Source organism: Cryptomeria japonica, chromosome 7 (assembly GCF_030272615.1).
Source record: "Cryptomeria japonica chromosome 7, Sugi_1.0, whole genome shotgun sequence".
In the NCBI taxonomy this organism is placed as follows: Eukaryota; Viridiplantae; Streptophyta; class Pinopsida; order Cupressales; family Cupressaceae; genus Cryptomeria; species Cryptomeria japonica.
The window spans coordinates 440,580,741-440,596,386 of NC_081411.1; positions in this window are offsets into that span (position 1 = coordinate 440,580,741).

Sequence of the window (15,646 nt, forward strand, 5' to 3'; positions counted from 1 at the left end):
AGTTGTAGATCTTACTTGTGTCAGGCATGAGTAAATTTCCTACATTATTGTCTTTGTGTATGTATTTCATTATTATGAATTGAATCCTCAAGGAGGATGAAATTTGTCAATTTCAAGGAGATTGTATGATTGCTTGTGAGTATCCTTCAATGAAGGTTTTAAACTCTGTAATCAGTCATGAATAAATGAAATATGTGTCCTAGATCTGATAGTTCTATGAATAAATTGAATAATGCATTAGTATAAGGTATTAATGCAGGAATATCATTTAAGGAGAACCAATTTGTGACTAGGATGCACATTAGCAGTTCTATGTGTGACCCTATTTCCCAATGAAAAAAGGCACTGGTGTTGTTTATTTGGGGATAGTTTCAGATTTACAATTTTAAAGACAAATCTATTTCCCTTCATGTTTAGGGGTTTGTGTTCTATCCTTCCCAAGCTCTATTTCACCCATTATTTGTACAAGATCTAGCCAATCTGTATGTGTTATCTAATTTGTTGAGTTTGTGGAATGGTTTATCTGCTTCATTGATGTTGTCATGGTGAGTAAACGAGTTTGATTCAGTGCATCAAAAGGGTGTCCCCCCTAGGTCTAGCAGAACCTAAAGTGTAGGAGGATCATTTAGGATCCTATGTTATGTTGTCCAAGCCCTGAAGTGTTTAATTGATTGAGATTAGCTTTCTCATAGATCTATTTATAGGTGATATTGGGTTAATCACTTTTGGTTAACAACAGATACATCCACAACATGACCATACATATATTTATACAAATCATCAACCTACATTTCAAGGTCAGCTAAACCCTCGACACAAATTACATAACAATAACCTCACACGCCACAACAATACATGCAGACCAAAACAATGTCGGCTAAGACATAGTTTCCCGCTAAATCAACATCTCACACAAGAAAAAATTCCAAGAATTATGCCTCGAACATCTACAATGCGCTACAATCATCGTGAATGTCACATCACACAAAGAAGACCACCAAATCAAGAAAATGATCAATAATGTGCACAACGGTCAATGCGGACCATCAACATGGATATAACTGTTGGCATTTTTTATGTTTATGATGTGATTGTCATTGATGGACACACACTTGCATTGAGATCATTTTCGTATGTATTAGTTAAAGCTCAACCGGTACATGTTCCAACCAGTATGATGCATTATAGTCCTTAGACTATTGGTGTTTTGCAGAAAGTGTTTACTGATCTAAAGTGGTATGTGAACCCCAAGAGGTTCGAGGATCTCAAGTGGCATGAAAGATCAAAGTGGCAGAACACATATTTCCCAATCTTCAATTTTGTCAAACCAGCAACCGACATTTTGGTTGAACCGGTATTTTGTATAAACCGGTAACACTCTGTGATGAGTTACCAACTGACATTTTGTGATGAGTTACCATCCACCAATTGTTTGACGGTGCCGACACTTTAATGGTGCTTTTTGTATCATGTTACCAGAATATATCTAGATGCATTGAACCTAGGAAATTGTATTGTAATCCTATTGGATCGACATGAAATCAGATTCCTTTATAAGGACATCATGTCTAGGGTTTTAGGTCATTGTTGTGAAAGTTAATGTTGTTGCTAGGGTTTAAGGTGGTTGAGGAGTTGGAGAGAATATGAATGTGTAGAAGACTGAAGTAATGCTGGAATGCATTAGGAATGAGCTATCAAGGATCTAATCAAGCAATCTCTTCTATTAGCTATATCAATCACTTGTTGATTACTCACATCTTTGACAAGTCTGTAGCCCTTAACCGGGTAGGCCCAAAAGCCTCTTGTAAATCCTATAACAAGGTAGTTCACATCTGTGGATCGAAAATCCTCTAGCAAGGTAGTCTTTAATCAGACTTATCTCCTAACAGAGATTGAGATTCCTAACAGGATCTGTTCTGGTAAAGAACATTGTAAGACCTTAACCGGTCTGACTTTAACCGGTTTGGTTCCTATTCTGCAGATAGTTACTTGTGAGTTCCATCTCACCGTAGTTTTTTCCATTTGGGTTTCCATGTCAAATCCTCATGTGTTATGGTGTTTGTGCCTTTGTGGGTGAATGCATTATTTGCTATTTGGTTTGCATGTGTGCTAACCGGTTTGTCTGCTCTATTTTACCGGTTTACTGTTAGTCTTGGAAAGTGTTTAAGTGCAAAGATTTTTGGCATACTAATTCACCCCCCCTCTTAGTATTCATCAATTGGTATCAGAGCCTACCTTTCTATAAGTTTAACCACTTGGAAAGAGATATGGGGGAATACACATTGAGGAAACTTACTCATCGGCTCACTTAGTCTAAGCAAGCCTATGATGATCTTATGGTCAAATACAAGGCATCTCAAGAAAAAAGGAGAGAACATGCAGAAAAGTTGATGGAGCTATCTGAAAATAGTTCCTCTGATGAAGCGAACATGGAAGCCTTGATTCAAGAAGTAGAAAAACTGAATGAATCCAATTCCAACCCAAGAAAAGAATTGGAAGGACTGACTATTCAAATGTGCTAAGAGCTTGAGAATCGGAGGAAAGCTGAAGATCTGGTCAAAGACAAGGATCATGAAATCTCCAAGCTGAAGCAAGAGATCAGTGCCCTATCTGCTCAACTCCATGCGAGCAAAGTGGAAAAGGAAGACATGCAAGGAGAACTAAACATTGCCATCTCTGAGAATGAAAACCCGATGGAAACAAATGTTGCTATTTCCAAAGAACTCTCTGATTCAAAGGAAATACTTGCTAAGTTCAACAAGAGTACCATCAAGCTAGAGCAAAAGCTTGAATCTGCCAAACCGGTTAAGAATACCAATGGACTTGGTTATTATGGTCATGAGGAAGGTGAGACCTTTGGTACAAATGCTGGAACATCAAAGAAACAACCAACATCAAAGGATAAAGGTAAGCAAAAGTTTAAACCTATTTGCTTTAACTGTCTTAAAGAAGGACATACTACAAATGTGTGTAGGAGTAAGGCTTACAACAATTTTCCTTATTTCCTAAATGATAAGCCTAGATCCTATAGATTCAATGGTAACTATTATGCATGCAACAAGTATGGGCATAGAGCATCTGAATGTAGGTCAGTTATGAACAACATTGGTAGATATCCTCAGAGGACCCAAGGAGTTGGTCCTAAACATTTTGTGAATCGGAATCACAACCAGTTTAATGCTTTCAATCATCAGTCAAAAAGCGGTGGCTATAAAGTGGCAACCAGATGGAGATAAAACTATATGGTATGTCATGGTCATGGTCACACTGCTACAACATGCAGAAGGAAGAATGACAACATGAATAATGGACCTTGGAAAGCACCTGGATTGGTTTGCTATCACTGCAACAAACTGGGTCACATTGCCAGATTCTGTAGATCAAGAAAAAACATATCTGATGATATACCGGTCACTTCGAAAGGAAACATTGATGTTGACACTGTTCAAGTGGACATGAACAAAACCTGGAAGAAGAAACCAGCAGTGTTACAAGAGGAACTGGTTTCTGCACCTAGTGTGGAAATCACAGAACCGACAAACTAAGCTTCAGAAAAGCTTAGGGGGAGCAAACGGTGAAATGTTTCGAACCCCTGGTTTACACCAGTAAAAGACCTTAACCAGTATATGATACTTGTCAATAGGCGGAAGACCATAAATGGTAAAAGGCAAATTAGGGTTTACGCCCTAATGGTGGAGCATTAATTGCAGTAGGTGAGGAATATGTTTAAAAGGATTTTTCAAATCATTTCTCACTATTAGTGTTCGAAGCGAAGGAGGTAATCGAGTGCAGAGCGACGACAAAGCGATTTGTGCTACGATTTTGAGAATTTAAGGAACCTTGAAGGAGATTCAAATTCAAATTGCAAAAGGTCAAGTGAAGAACGTAAAGCGGTGATTCTGCAACCGACAGAGTGTGAGGTGGAGAAGAATCTTAAAACCCTAAATTCATGATTTTTGAAAGGTATTTTTTGAGTTTTCAGTTTCTATCATGGCTTCTACATCCCATACTAGCTCTAGTACATCTATAGATTCAGCAAGCTTTATTCAATGCAAGTCTAGATATAATGCCCTATCACAAGTACCAGCTAGTGTGATAGTAGAAGAGGGAATCTCAGATTACATAGATTGTAAAATCGAAGACCTAGGGTCTCTAGCAATTCACTCATAGCTAGGTTTATTTTGTGGACAAGATAAAAAGATCAAACCAGAGTATAGTATCTTGGAGAAGAAGAAGCTCCACAATGTTGTTTATTTCTTGGAGGATTTCACAGATGAACACATTAGGATCATTCTGAGCAGAGTTCATGGTGACAAGATGTACCTGGATAGAACGTATGATATAACACCACAAGCAATTCATGTCGTCACCGGTTTCTACAATACAGGGGAAGTGTCATCCCTAAGGACGGTAAGCAAAACTAAAATGTCCAAGCTCACCAGTTCAGTGAGCGACTCATGAGGTATGATCGTCAATTCTATCAAGGATGATCTAGTGAAATATGTATGTATGGTGATTGGATACCGAACATTCTCAGCCAGTAGAATTAACTCTATATCCGCTGTAGTGGTAAATGCCGGTTACCAGATGATCAAGGAGGATGCATCATTTGACCTATGCACCAGTATGCAAAGGCAACTCCTATTGAATCTAAAATCAATCAAACATGATAATGCATTGAGGTTCAAGTTTGGACAACTACTGGTTGGGTTATTCTTTTACTTCCAAGGCTACTTTCCAGGAGTAGGTGATGTCCAATGGTCTACTGACCAACCGGTAACCAAGCAAATCAAGGAAAGCATTCAAGTAGTTGGAACCGGTTACCCTAAAGTTTTGAACAAGTACTTTGATGACTTCAGATGCAAAATGAGTCAAAGGGTGAGAATATCAAGTGATATTGTCAAGAAATATGAAGATGATATCTGTTTCACCATTAAAGTGGATCAATGCATAATGGAGGCTGTTGAGCCCAGACAGGAGGAAGTGGAGCCTATGGGCTATGAGGTAATGAATGATATGTTGGAAGGATATGCCTCTACCCTTATTGCCTCACTGCTTGATCCAAAGGCAAAAAGAAGCGACACCTACCTAGAAAGGATAACATCGGTTGAGGAACCCTCAACAAAGAAAGGAAAATAACCTTCAGTGAATAAGGCAAAAATAGTGCCTTCAGCATCGACATTGGCTACTACAGCCAGTCCTACAGTGACCAAGCAGTCACCGGCTAAAAAGAAACCCAAAGTGGCACCTGCTAAAGTGTTTGAGAGAAAGAGGAAGACAAGGAATACCTCTCCAAACTCAGAAGAAAATGTGTTTGAGGAAAAACCAAAGAAGACACGTCAAGCAAAGAAAAAGACAAAGAATGAACCAAGATCATCGACACTAGTAAATATTGACATCTCCTCCTACAAACCTTTGACACATTGTCAAAGAACTATCAAAAACATTAGGAGAAAAGTGTTGAATGATTTGATTGATTGTTTTGATGACTTTAATGATGATGAAAAGGAAGTGGTTGAAAAAGAAATAATTCAGTATTTATGTGTTAATGATCGGTCGCCTTCAAAAATTAGATCTAAGACACTAGATTCTTTGTATAAATCCTTAGACAATAAATGGCACATTGCCATAGAGCAGGAACAGGAAATGAGAGAAAACGTTTTTTCTGAACACTTCCCTAATGTATCAAATTCAGAACTGTTTGAAATAATGAATAAATACAAAGGCCTTTTCTTCACGAGAAGAAGAAGACTCCTGTTACTTGAAGGGAAGGGTAAAGACGTGCTCAAGAATACACACACTCTTTCTCTGGAAGCCCTGAAGATGCATCAAGTGGTTGAAGCTAATAGGAAGGCTAAGCAAGAATGGACAATAACTAAACCGGATGAAGTGTTTGATGATGAAGGAAATCCAGTTGTTGAACCGATCGACACTATTGATGTTGATGCTCTGGATGGAGAAGATATTGCTTAGGTTACACCATCGAAAGCTACAGGATAGGAGAAGCAAGTAGAACATGAAATAAAGAAAAAGGAAACTGAGGACAAAAAGGAGGAAGCAAAGAAGCAAGAAAAGGAGAAGAAAGATGAAGAGGAGAAGAAGAAGAAAGATGAAGAGGAGAATAAGAAGAAGGATGAAGCAGAGAAGAAGAAAAAGAAGAAGATGAGGATAAATAGAAACAAGAAGAAAAGATAAAAGAAGAAGGAAAGAAAAGAAAAGAAGAGGAAGAAGAGAAAAAGAAACAAGAAGATGCAAGGAAGAAGAAAGAGGAAGAGGATGAGAAAAAGAGAAAGGAAGAAGAGAAGCGAAAGGAAGCAGAAAAGAAGAAGGAAAAGGAATATAAGGAAGAGGAAAAGCAGAAGGAAATAGAGAAAAGGAAGAAGGAAGAGGAAGAGAAGGAAGAGGAAAAGAGAAGAGAAGCGACAAGGAAGAAAATAGAGGAGGACAAGGCAGGAGAAGTGGCAAAGAGCACGTAGATGGAGACACCTAAGGCAACCGGTAGTCAAGCCAAACCGGCTGACCTTACCAGTCCCATTGACCTCTAGTCTGCAAGTGAAATGGAGCTACTACAGAGTATCAAGGTTGCTCAAGAATGCCTTGAGGTGTTAAGGAGGAAGAAGGAGGAAGATGTGATCCGAGTTGCGGTCGACACTCTTACCAGTTTTTTACCCGGTACAAACCTTCCCAGTATCAACTCATCATTGGCACAACTAAAGCTCCTATGCATAGTAGTAGATGATCAAGTGTAGAGCTTAGAAGAGGTAGCAGAGGAAAATGCTAAGAAAGAGAATCAAAACTCTCTAAATATTGCTCTGGTGAAGAAGTTAAATGGGCTCCGGACTGAACTCCAAAAATCACAAAAGGATATAAGGGACGCTCTGGATGAGGGGAATCTTCTACTCAACAAGATTTCCCATCTATTTTGTGACGATGTGCTTGCACAGAAGAAAAAGCTTCAATCTGACTTGCAGTCCTACATGAGCACATTCAAGCCACCTTATGACTCCTTTACAACCTATGGGCAAACCATTCACCGGTTTCACATCCAAACAACAAAAATGGAGCATGAGATCAGTACTTGGTCTCGAGATTTGTAGGAGCTACAACTGGTTCTACTCCCACGTCTGCAAATTCTTCAAAAGTGCTATCTAAATCTGGATGCCTTAACAGTGACACAAGAGATGAGCACAATTGATGCCATGGAAGAACAGGTCTCCCAGATGCAAACAGAGAAAGAAGTAGCCACCTCCCTACTTGAGTCCTGATCTTTATCTATGAAACAATTCTTGCAGGACTTTAAATCTGTTTTTGACAAGTTTTATTCCTTATTGTCATAAACTTTTATTATTTTAATACCAAATGAAAACAGGGGTTGTTCAACTGTACTTTATCATTGTTGGCAAAGGGGGAGAAGTATTCTAAGGAGGAGAAGTATCTGGTATTTAAAATTTTGATGTATACTCTGATATCTCTATGTGCAAAATAATTATACATTATATTGTTAAAGGGATAGGGTATATGCTTAGGGGGAGCAATTTTGCTAATGGCATGATTTTGTTGTAAAACACTTAGATATCAAAATTTTATTTTCCTAAGTGTTGCCATCAATGCCAAAGGGGGAGATTGTTGGCATTTTTGATTTTTATGATGTGATTGTCATTGATGGACACACACTTGCATTGAGATCATTTTTGTATGTATTAGTTAAAGCTCAACCGGTACATGTTCCAACCAGTATGATGCATTATAGTCCTTAGAATATTGGTGTTTTGCAGAAAGTGTTTACTGATCTGAAGTGATATGTTAACCCCAAGTGGTTCAAGGATCTCAAGCAACACGAAGGATCAAAGCGGCATAACACATATTTCCTAGTCTTAAATTTTGTCAAACCAACAACTGGCATTTTGCTTGAACTGATATTTTGTATAAACCAGTAACACTCTGTGATGAGTTACCAATCGGCATTTTGTGATGAGTTACCATCCACCAATTGTTTGATGGTGCCGACACTTTAACGATGCTTTTTGTCTTGTGTTACCAAAATATGTCTAGATGCATTGAACCTAGGAATTTGTATTGTAATCCTATTGGACTGACATGAAATCAGATTCCTTTATAAGGACATCATGTCTAGGGTTTTAGGTCATTGTCGTGAAAGTTAATGTTGTTGCTAGGGTTTAAGGTGGTTGAGGAGTTGGAGAGAATATGAATGTGTAGAAGATTGAAGTAATGTTGAAATGCATTAGTAACGAGCTATCAAGGATCTAATCAAGCAATCTATGCTATTAGCTAGATCAATCACTTGTTGATTACTCACATCTTTGACAAGTCTGTAGCCCTTAACCGGGTAGGCCCAAAAGCCTCTTGTAAATCCTCTAACAAGGTGGTTCACATCTATGGATAAAAAATCCTCTAGCAAGGTAGTCTTTAATTGGACTTATCTCCTAACAAAGATTGAGATTCCTAACAGGATCTGTTCTGGTAAAGAACATTGTAAGACCTTAACCGGTCTGACCTTAACCAGTCTGGTTCTTATTCTACAGATAGTTACTTGTGAGTTCCATCTCACCGTGGTTTTTTCCATTTGGTTTTCCATGTCAAAATCTCATGTGTTATGGTGTTTGTGCCTTTGTGGATGAATGCATTATTTACTATTTGGTTTGCATGTGTGCTAACCAGTTTGTCTGCTAAACTGTTTTACCAGTTTACTGTTAGTCTTGCAAAGTGTTTAAGTGCAAAGATTTTTGGCATACTAATTCACCCCCCCTCTTAGTATTCATCAAGAACACGATCTAGAAACATCCACAAGCAACGTGAATCACCATAGCAACTGTATACACCTAAAAATAGTCTGAAGATAATTGATTAAATACATAGTTATTTAATTAATCCCCCTTCGCAATTAATTGAATTGACAAGTAATTTGATTAATTTCCTTATTCATCTTCTTATAAATAAATCTAAATGATTTATTTATATAGTTCATCATACCCCCCTTTGATTAATTAATCTAAATTAATTAATCCTCTCCCCATTTAAATCAATTCTCCTAATCCTATAATTAAGATGAATGAATCCAAGTTTGTTGAGATTAATTATCTTTTTCCTAATTATTTGAATTTCTAAATTCAAATGAGCACATGGATCCTAACTTGTAACCACCTAGCCTAACCACCCCCTAACCTAACCCATTCTATCTAATCCTAGGTTTAACTAACCCTATCTTATCTTGCACATCCTAACCTCTTTTATTCTAACCTCCCGTGGGTTGGATATCCCCTCTTTGAGACAAATGGCACTTTTTCCACATGTCTTCTCCCTTGGACACTTGCCCGCTTATGATCAAGGTTCCTTGACACTTATCACCACAGGGGTGGCATGTGTCCCTTCCTCTAGCCTCTTCTTTAACTTCCTCAATATTAGCCCTTGATATTTTCAGATCAAATCTAGACTGTTGATTCCTGCCACCTCAGCTTTGGCCTTGGAATTCCTATAAATACCCCTCATTTTGGAGCAATAAAGATCCCTTGCATCCTAGATTTTAGCATCATTACTATAGACATTTTTATCTCAATCATCTAGCATAATTAGCATTTTAGATTAATCGTGTATACAATCATGCTTCTCATATCATTTTAGATTAATCTAGCTTAGTTTGCTTAATCTTGCATTCATTTAGTTTTTATTCATATAGATTAAATCCTCTGTCTTGGTATAGTCTAGTCACTGGTATTGCTTAGATAAATATGAGAGCAAATATATACTTGCATCTTTTATGAGGCAATAGGTCAATTTATTATGTTTTTTACATTTACTGATTTTGATCAACTAACCATGCATGCAATGATTTATTGAGTGTTTGTGTTTCAGCTATAAATTCCAAATTTCACACACACATTAATTGGCACCCACCGTGGAGTAGGAAACTTAAATTTTCAGCCTCGAAGATCATCAAATTCTCATCTTTTGGATTTTGTTCATACATTCTCTATGAAATCTCGTACAATATTATATTCATTATAGTATGTATTCTATATTCTATCGTATGGGTAGGTAAGAATTCTCGTATGGTAAAGTGAGAAAGTTCTTATGATTTTTTGCTTTCTTGCATGAAAAACAAAGTACTTTCTAGGGGTTTTTCTGATTTGATTTTTCTGGCACTAATGCTAACCCTAATTTGTTTTCTATCTATCTAAGTGATTTTCACAGCCTGACAAGTTTTTGTAGAATATTTGTCGAAGAACATGCCTATATTGCTAAAAAATAATATGAATATTGATTCATTGTTTTTGCAGGTTGCCTAAGGAGATTCAAGAAAACTTTTTTTATTCTTAATTGTTTTCTACGCACCTAAATTTTGATGTGGTAAATAAATAAATCTATTTTTCATGTTTGAGAAAAGTCTAAAAGGTAGGAGAATATGCTCTTGTCTACATAGATAATCAGAAATACAGACCCTTGAAGCTTTTCTAGTTTGATATTTGTGTTCCTTTAGCGGGCCTATCATAGTGGGAAAAAGTAATCACCCTGTGAGAATGACTCAAGTGAGTACAACTAGACCCAAGCATTCCGACTCACTATAATAAATAGGCATCTTTGAGATTAAAGTCTCGAAGGATGGAGTTATTTGTGTTTTCTCATATCGAGCATTTTGTAGGGCCTCGTAGCCTCAATTACACTTGTGTGACTACATCTTGCTTGCTACCTTGCTGGGCTATAGCCCTCAATCGGTCTTGTGCGACTTCAAGGGGTAACTTCAAATGGAAACCCTTACTAAGAATTCTAGGATAGAAGCTACCTGATTCCTCTTTGAAAGGGAAATAATCTTTATGCAAGAGAGATAGTAACTCTCCCAAGATACTTTCCATATCGTACCCCCATTAGCATTCAGAGTCAGTTAATACGACGTTGAGAATCTATTGCATGAGACTTAGCAACCATATTCTGATTATCTATTGGGTGCATACCTAAGTCTACAAGCAAAGGTTTTCTCTCTCAACCAACTTCCTTAGGATTAGCGTGTTTTGCTTCAATTCACTTCACATCTTGCATGTTTGTTGTGTCTTTATACTTGAACTATCTGAAACTATCACTGAACAACCTAAAACTAAAACTGGAAAACCTGAATAATCAATTGAAGCATCAAACTTAGTGGTCAAAAACTTCTTTCCTGTCAAAACTTGTTTCTTTTCTGATCCTATTTCGTACAAGTCAAAACCTTAGTTGCCTAGTTTGTTGTACTGATATCTGAGAATTGTCGTATGAGCCTCTGTGTATTGTCGTACGAGCCAACAACTTTCACTATCTTCTTTGACCAACTTTTGAACACTTATAATAACATCACATACAAGTGACCTAGTTTGTTGTATTACTATCTAAGAATTGTCGTATGAGCCTTTGTGTATTTTCGTATGAGCTTGCAACTTTCACGGTTTTCTTTGAACAAATTTTGAACATTTATAACAGCATCTTGTATGAGTAACCTAGTTTGTCGTTTGGTTACCTGTAGTTTGTTGTATGGTCTTGAGCATTTGTCATATGAAAATTTGTCTGAATCAGTCCAGAAAACTTTGTTTGCATGATTTTGATATCTTTCATAGACGTCTTTCATACTTTCCTGGTTAGTCTTGATACATCACAAGACAACATATACCTGGTATTTTTCATACTAAGCATAACATCTTGAAAGTATACCCCTATCATTGTGTTACATGATTTTTTTGATTATATCCTAGCTGGCTCAATCAGTCATCCATCAATTTGATCAATCTGATCCACTTAGATCACATCTTATATAAGATAGATTGTTCCTAAAACCAAAATTTATCTTAATCTATTCCTCTAATCAACACCTCAAACAAACATCTAGTTTCAATTTGATCTTGACTTCTGTATCACTTCTACCTCTTGGTCATATTAATTGTGCATGCTCATTTTAACCAGGGCTCAGAGACGAAAGATCCAAGAAACATAAATAGAAACACTTGAAATAGAAGAAGATCGTGAGTAGATGGCACAAGGAAATTAAATACAAGAAGAAGAGATAACTGAACAACACATTAGAGAAATCCAACAAGATCCTCAATTTGATAAATTCATGGAGAAAATATTGGAGGGTGAAAAAGAAAAATACTTCCTAATGTTAGCAAAATCTGGTGCTAAACTTCCCCAAGATTTTTACGTAAACAATTTAGGACAAATGGGAAGATCAAGTGACACTTACAATGACAATGAACAAAATGAAGAAATTTTCAGTCGCAAAAAGGATGAGACAAGAATTCTTGATGATACAAGAACTCAAGAGGACACACAAAGAACTAATGATGACACAAGAAGAATTCCTGATGACACGAGAACTAATGATTACACAAGAAGGAATCGTGATGACACAAGAAGAGATCATGATCAAAAAAGAACTCATGATGATACGAGGAGAAACATTGTCGATGATCCTCTCTTAGATCTCACACAACAGATACAAACTCTTCAAATGCAAATTCAAGATATACAAAGAGGAACTACTAACAGATATTCGCTTCAAGAAATTTGTACTTATCCATTTGATAGAAGTCTCAACATGATACCTTTTCCTCCGAATTATGAAACTCCTAGATATGAAAAATATAATGGAAGAATTGATCCCAAAGATCATATAAGAGAATTTTGCACGATGAGCATGGAATTCGCACATGAGGACACATACTTAGTGATGTTATTTCCAAAGAGATTAAGTGGACAAGCTATGGAATGGTTCTTGAAACTTCCACCTAGAATTAGATCATTTGCAAAATTGGTGGACAAGTTTGTTTCATAATATGCGTACAACATACAACATGAGATCACAATGCTAGACTTGTATCACACCAAGAAAAAGAGTGGAGAACCTTTCATGATGTTTCTACAAAGGTGGAAATGATTAGATGCATGATATCCTCGTATGGTGCCAGAATATGAAAAGATGGACATATTCATTAACAATCTAAATGAATAAATGAGTTATAACCTAAAAATGAAATGTCATCCAAGTTTCAAAAAGATGATTGATAATCGAATCGGGATTGAGGAAGCTATGGTAAAGAAAGGAGAGTTGAAGATATACAAAGAAGGAGTTGATCCTCCTCCCAACAACACTAATAATAATAAAAACAATGATAAGTCCAAGTTTTGGAACAAAAATCAAAACATTGTCAATGATGGGATAGTGGATAATAATAATGTGAAACCAAACCAACCGGTTTTCAATTTATCAAATCACACAACATCGATTCAACAAGATAACAATAAACCAAAATCATCTTTTAATAATTTCTTTTGCAAGAAATTTACCAACATTGGTGAACCACTTGGGTCAGCATTAAAGGCATTTCTTTCAAACAAGTTGATTACCTTGCCAAAAGAAAGAGACTTTGAACCCAAGGTTAAAACTGCTTGGTGGAACAATAACCATTATTGTGATTTCGATCGAAACAAAAGACACCAAACAGATGATTGTCAGCAGTTAAAACATGTCATCCAAGATTTGATTGACAATGGTGTAATAACTGTGGATGGGCATAAGACAAACTAATCACACACAAATTTCAAAACTTTGCTTCATAATTATGAGAAGGGTGAATCATCAACATCACAAAATGGAAAAGGTAAAGCACAAGTGAACTATGCTCTTACTTATGATAGCATGGTTAATGTGATTATGGTCAAAGATAAACAACAAGAAGAACCCGCTCATGTTATCACAAGAAGCAAAGCCAAGGTTACTTTTTTGGGTCCTACAACTGACATGTCATCCACTTTAAAACAATATACTATAGTGAACCAACTACATAAAACTCTCATGCAAATATAAATTTTAGAACTTTTAAAACTTTCACTAGCACATAAACAAATTTTAGAAAGAGCACTAGTAGACACAATAGTATCCAAAGATCTTGATGTAGATCAATTCCAAACTATGGTGGGACACCTCACAATGCCTCAGTGCTTATCATTCACAAAAGAAGATGACATGTCTTTGCAAAATCCCCATAACTCTCCATTGCATATTGAAGTCCTTGTTCATAAAACATGTGTTAAACGTGTCCTAATAGATGAGGGAGTTGGCTTGAATATTTTCTCATTAAGTCTTGTTTGTTCTTTCGATTATTCTGAAGATGCAGTTAATCCCCATAAAAATATCACAATCAAAGCATATGATGAAGAAGAGAATTCCCCCAAAGGAATTGTGGTATTACCAATCAGAGTAGGACCCTTGGAGAAAGATACAACATGCTAAGTTCTAGAAATGGATTTATCATACAACATACTTTTGGGAAGACCATGGATTCATGACATACAAGTTATTCCCTCAAGTTATCACCAGTGCTTGAAGTTTCCATACAATGAACATGAAATCATAATTTCAGAAGACTTGATTCCATTCCAATATTTTAGTAATTTGAAACCATCACAAGAGGTCATTGTTCCACATAATATAGAGGCATCACCTTCAAGCACACAATCAAAGGAAAAATTATTTTCCTCAATCTTAAGAACAGAGAGATCAGTTGAAAAGAAGATACAGTTGAGAGATCATAAGAACAAAGAATATTCACTATCACAGTTGCCCCTTTCTCCTAAATCCTATGGTAAACCATCAAACTCAAAACAACAACTAGTTGTAAAACCTCTTCCAATATTTGATGAAGAATTTGTTAGTACTAGGACATTATCTGAAGAAACAGATAACAAAGATGTGCTACAATGGCTATACAAGGATGAAGAAGTGCAACAAAAAATCAATAACATTAGAATACCTACAAAAAAGTATGGAGTAGGATTTAACATCCTTCAGAAAATGGGATACACTAGAATAGGTCCTGTAGGAAAAAGAAAAGAAGGTATCTTAGAACCCATACAACCTCATACTCAGTAGGATACAAACAAATCAGGCTCAGGGTATGAATAAGTTACTCCACAAGAAGAAACATCTTCTAGGCAGCTAAAAGATGAACATTACAAAAGACAATAATAACTTGCAATCAAAAGAGAAGAAGAATCTTCCAAACAACAAGAACAAGAAAACATAATATCACAAAGAGAGAGAGCTTTCAATCAGCAAGAAAGACAAAATAATGGCACTTCCCAAGAAGAGTTACTTCTAATCAAAATAGACACGAAGCTACTATAAAGGAAGGAGAACTAATAGAAAGACTAACAAAACTAAATATTAGTCCAGAGGAAGCTGAATATGAGAGAAGATAAGAGATAGATTCCAATGAATGGGAATGGGATTCCTATCATTTTGAACAATTAGATGAGGAAACCTCCTATGAAGAAGATGTGGGTGTCTATGTAGTTCATGCATATGTAGGACAAATGTTAGGAACTAGGTCACTTGAATTAGAATCACATTCGGTCGACTTGGACTTAATCGAGGACGATCAAGAACTACTTGCGAGAGGTCATTCTGATGAGAGTATCATCCTAGACATTCAAATACATATTGAAGACTTTGACATTTCTATCCTTACCCTTAATGCCTTTGAAACATCTAAACCTAATGATCCCTTACCTTTAATACATCCTGAACTTATTAACTAGCATAATGAAGGACATACTAAAATTAATACCTTTCCTAATGACAACATTTTAGCCTTATACCTCAATA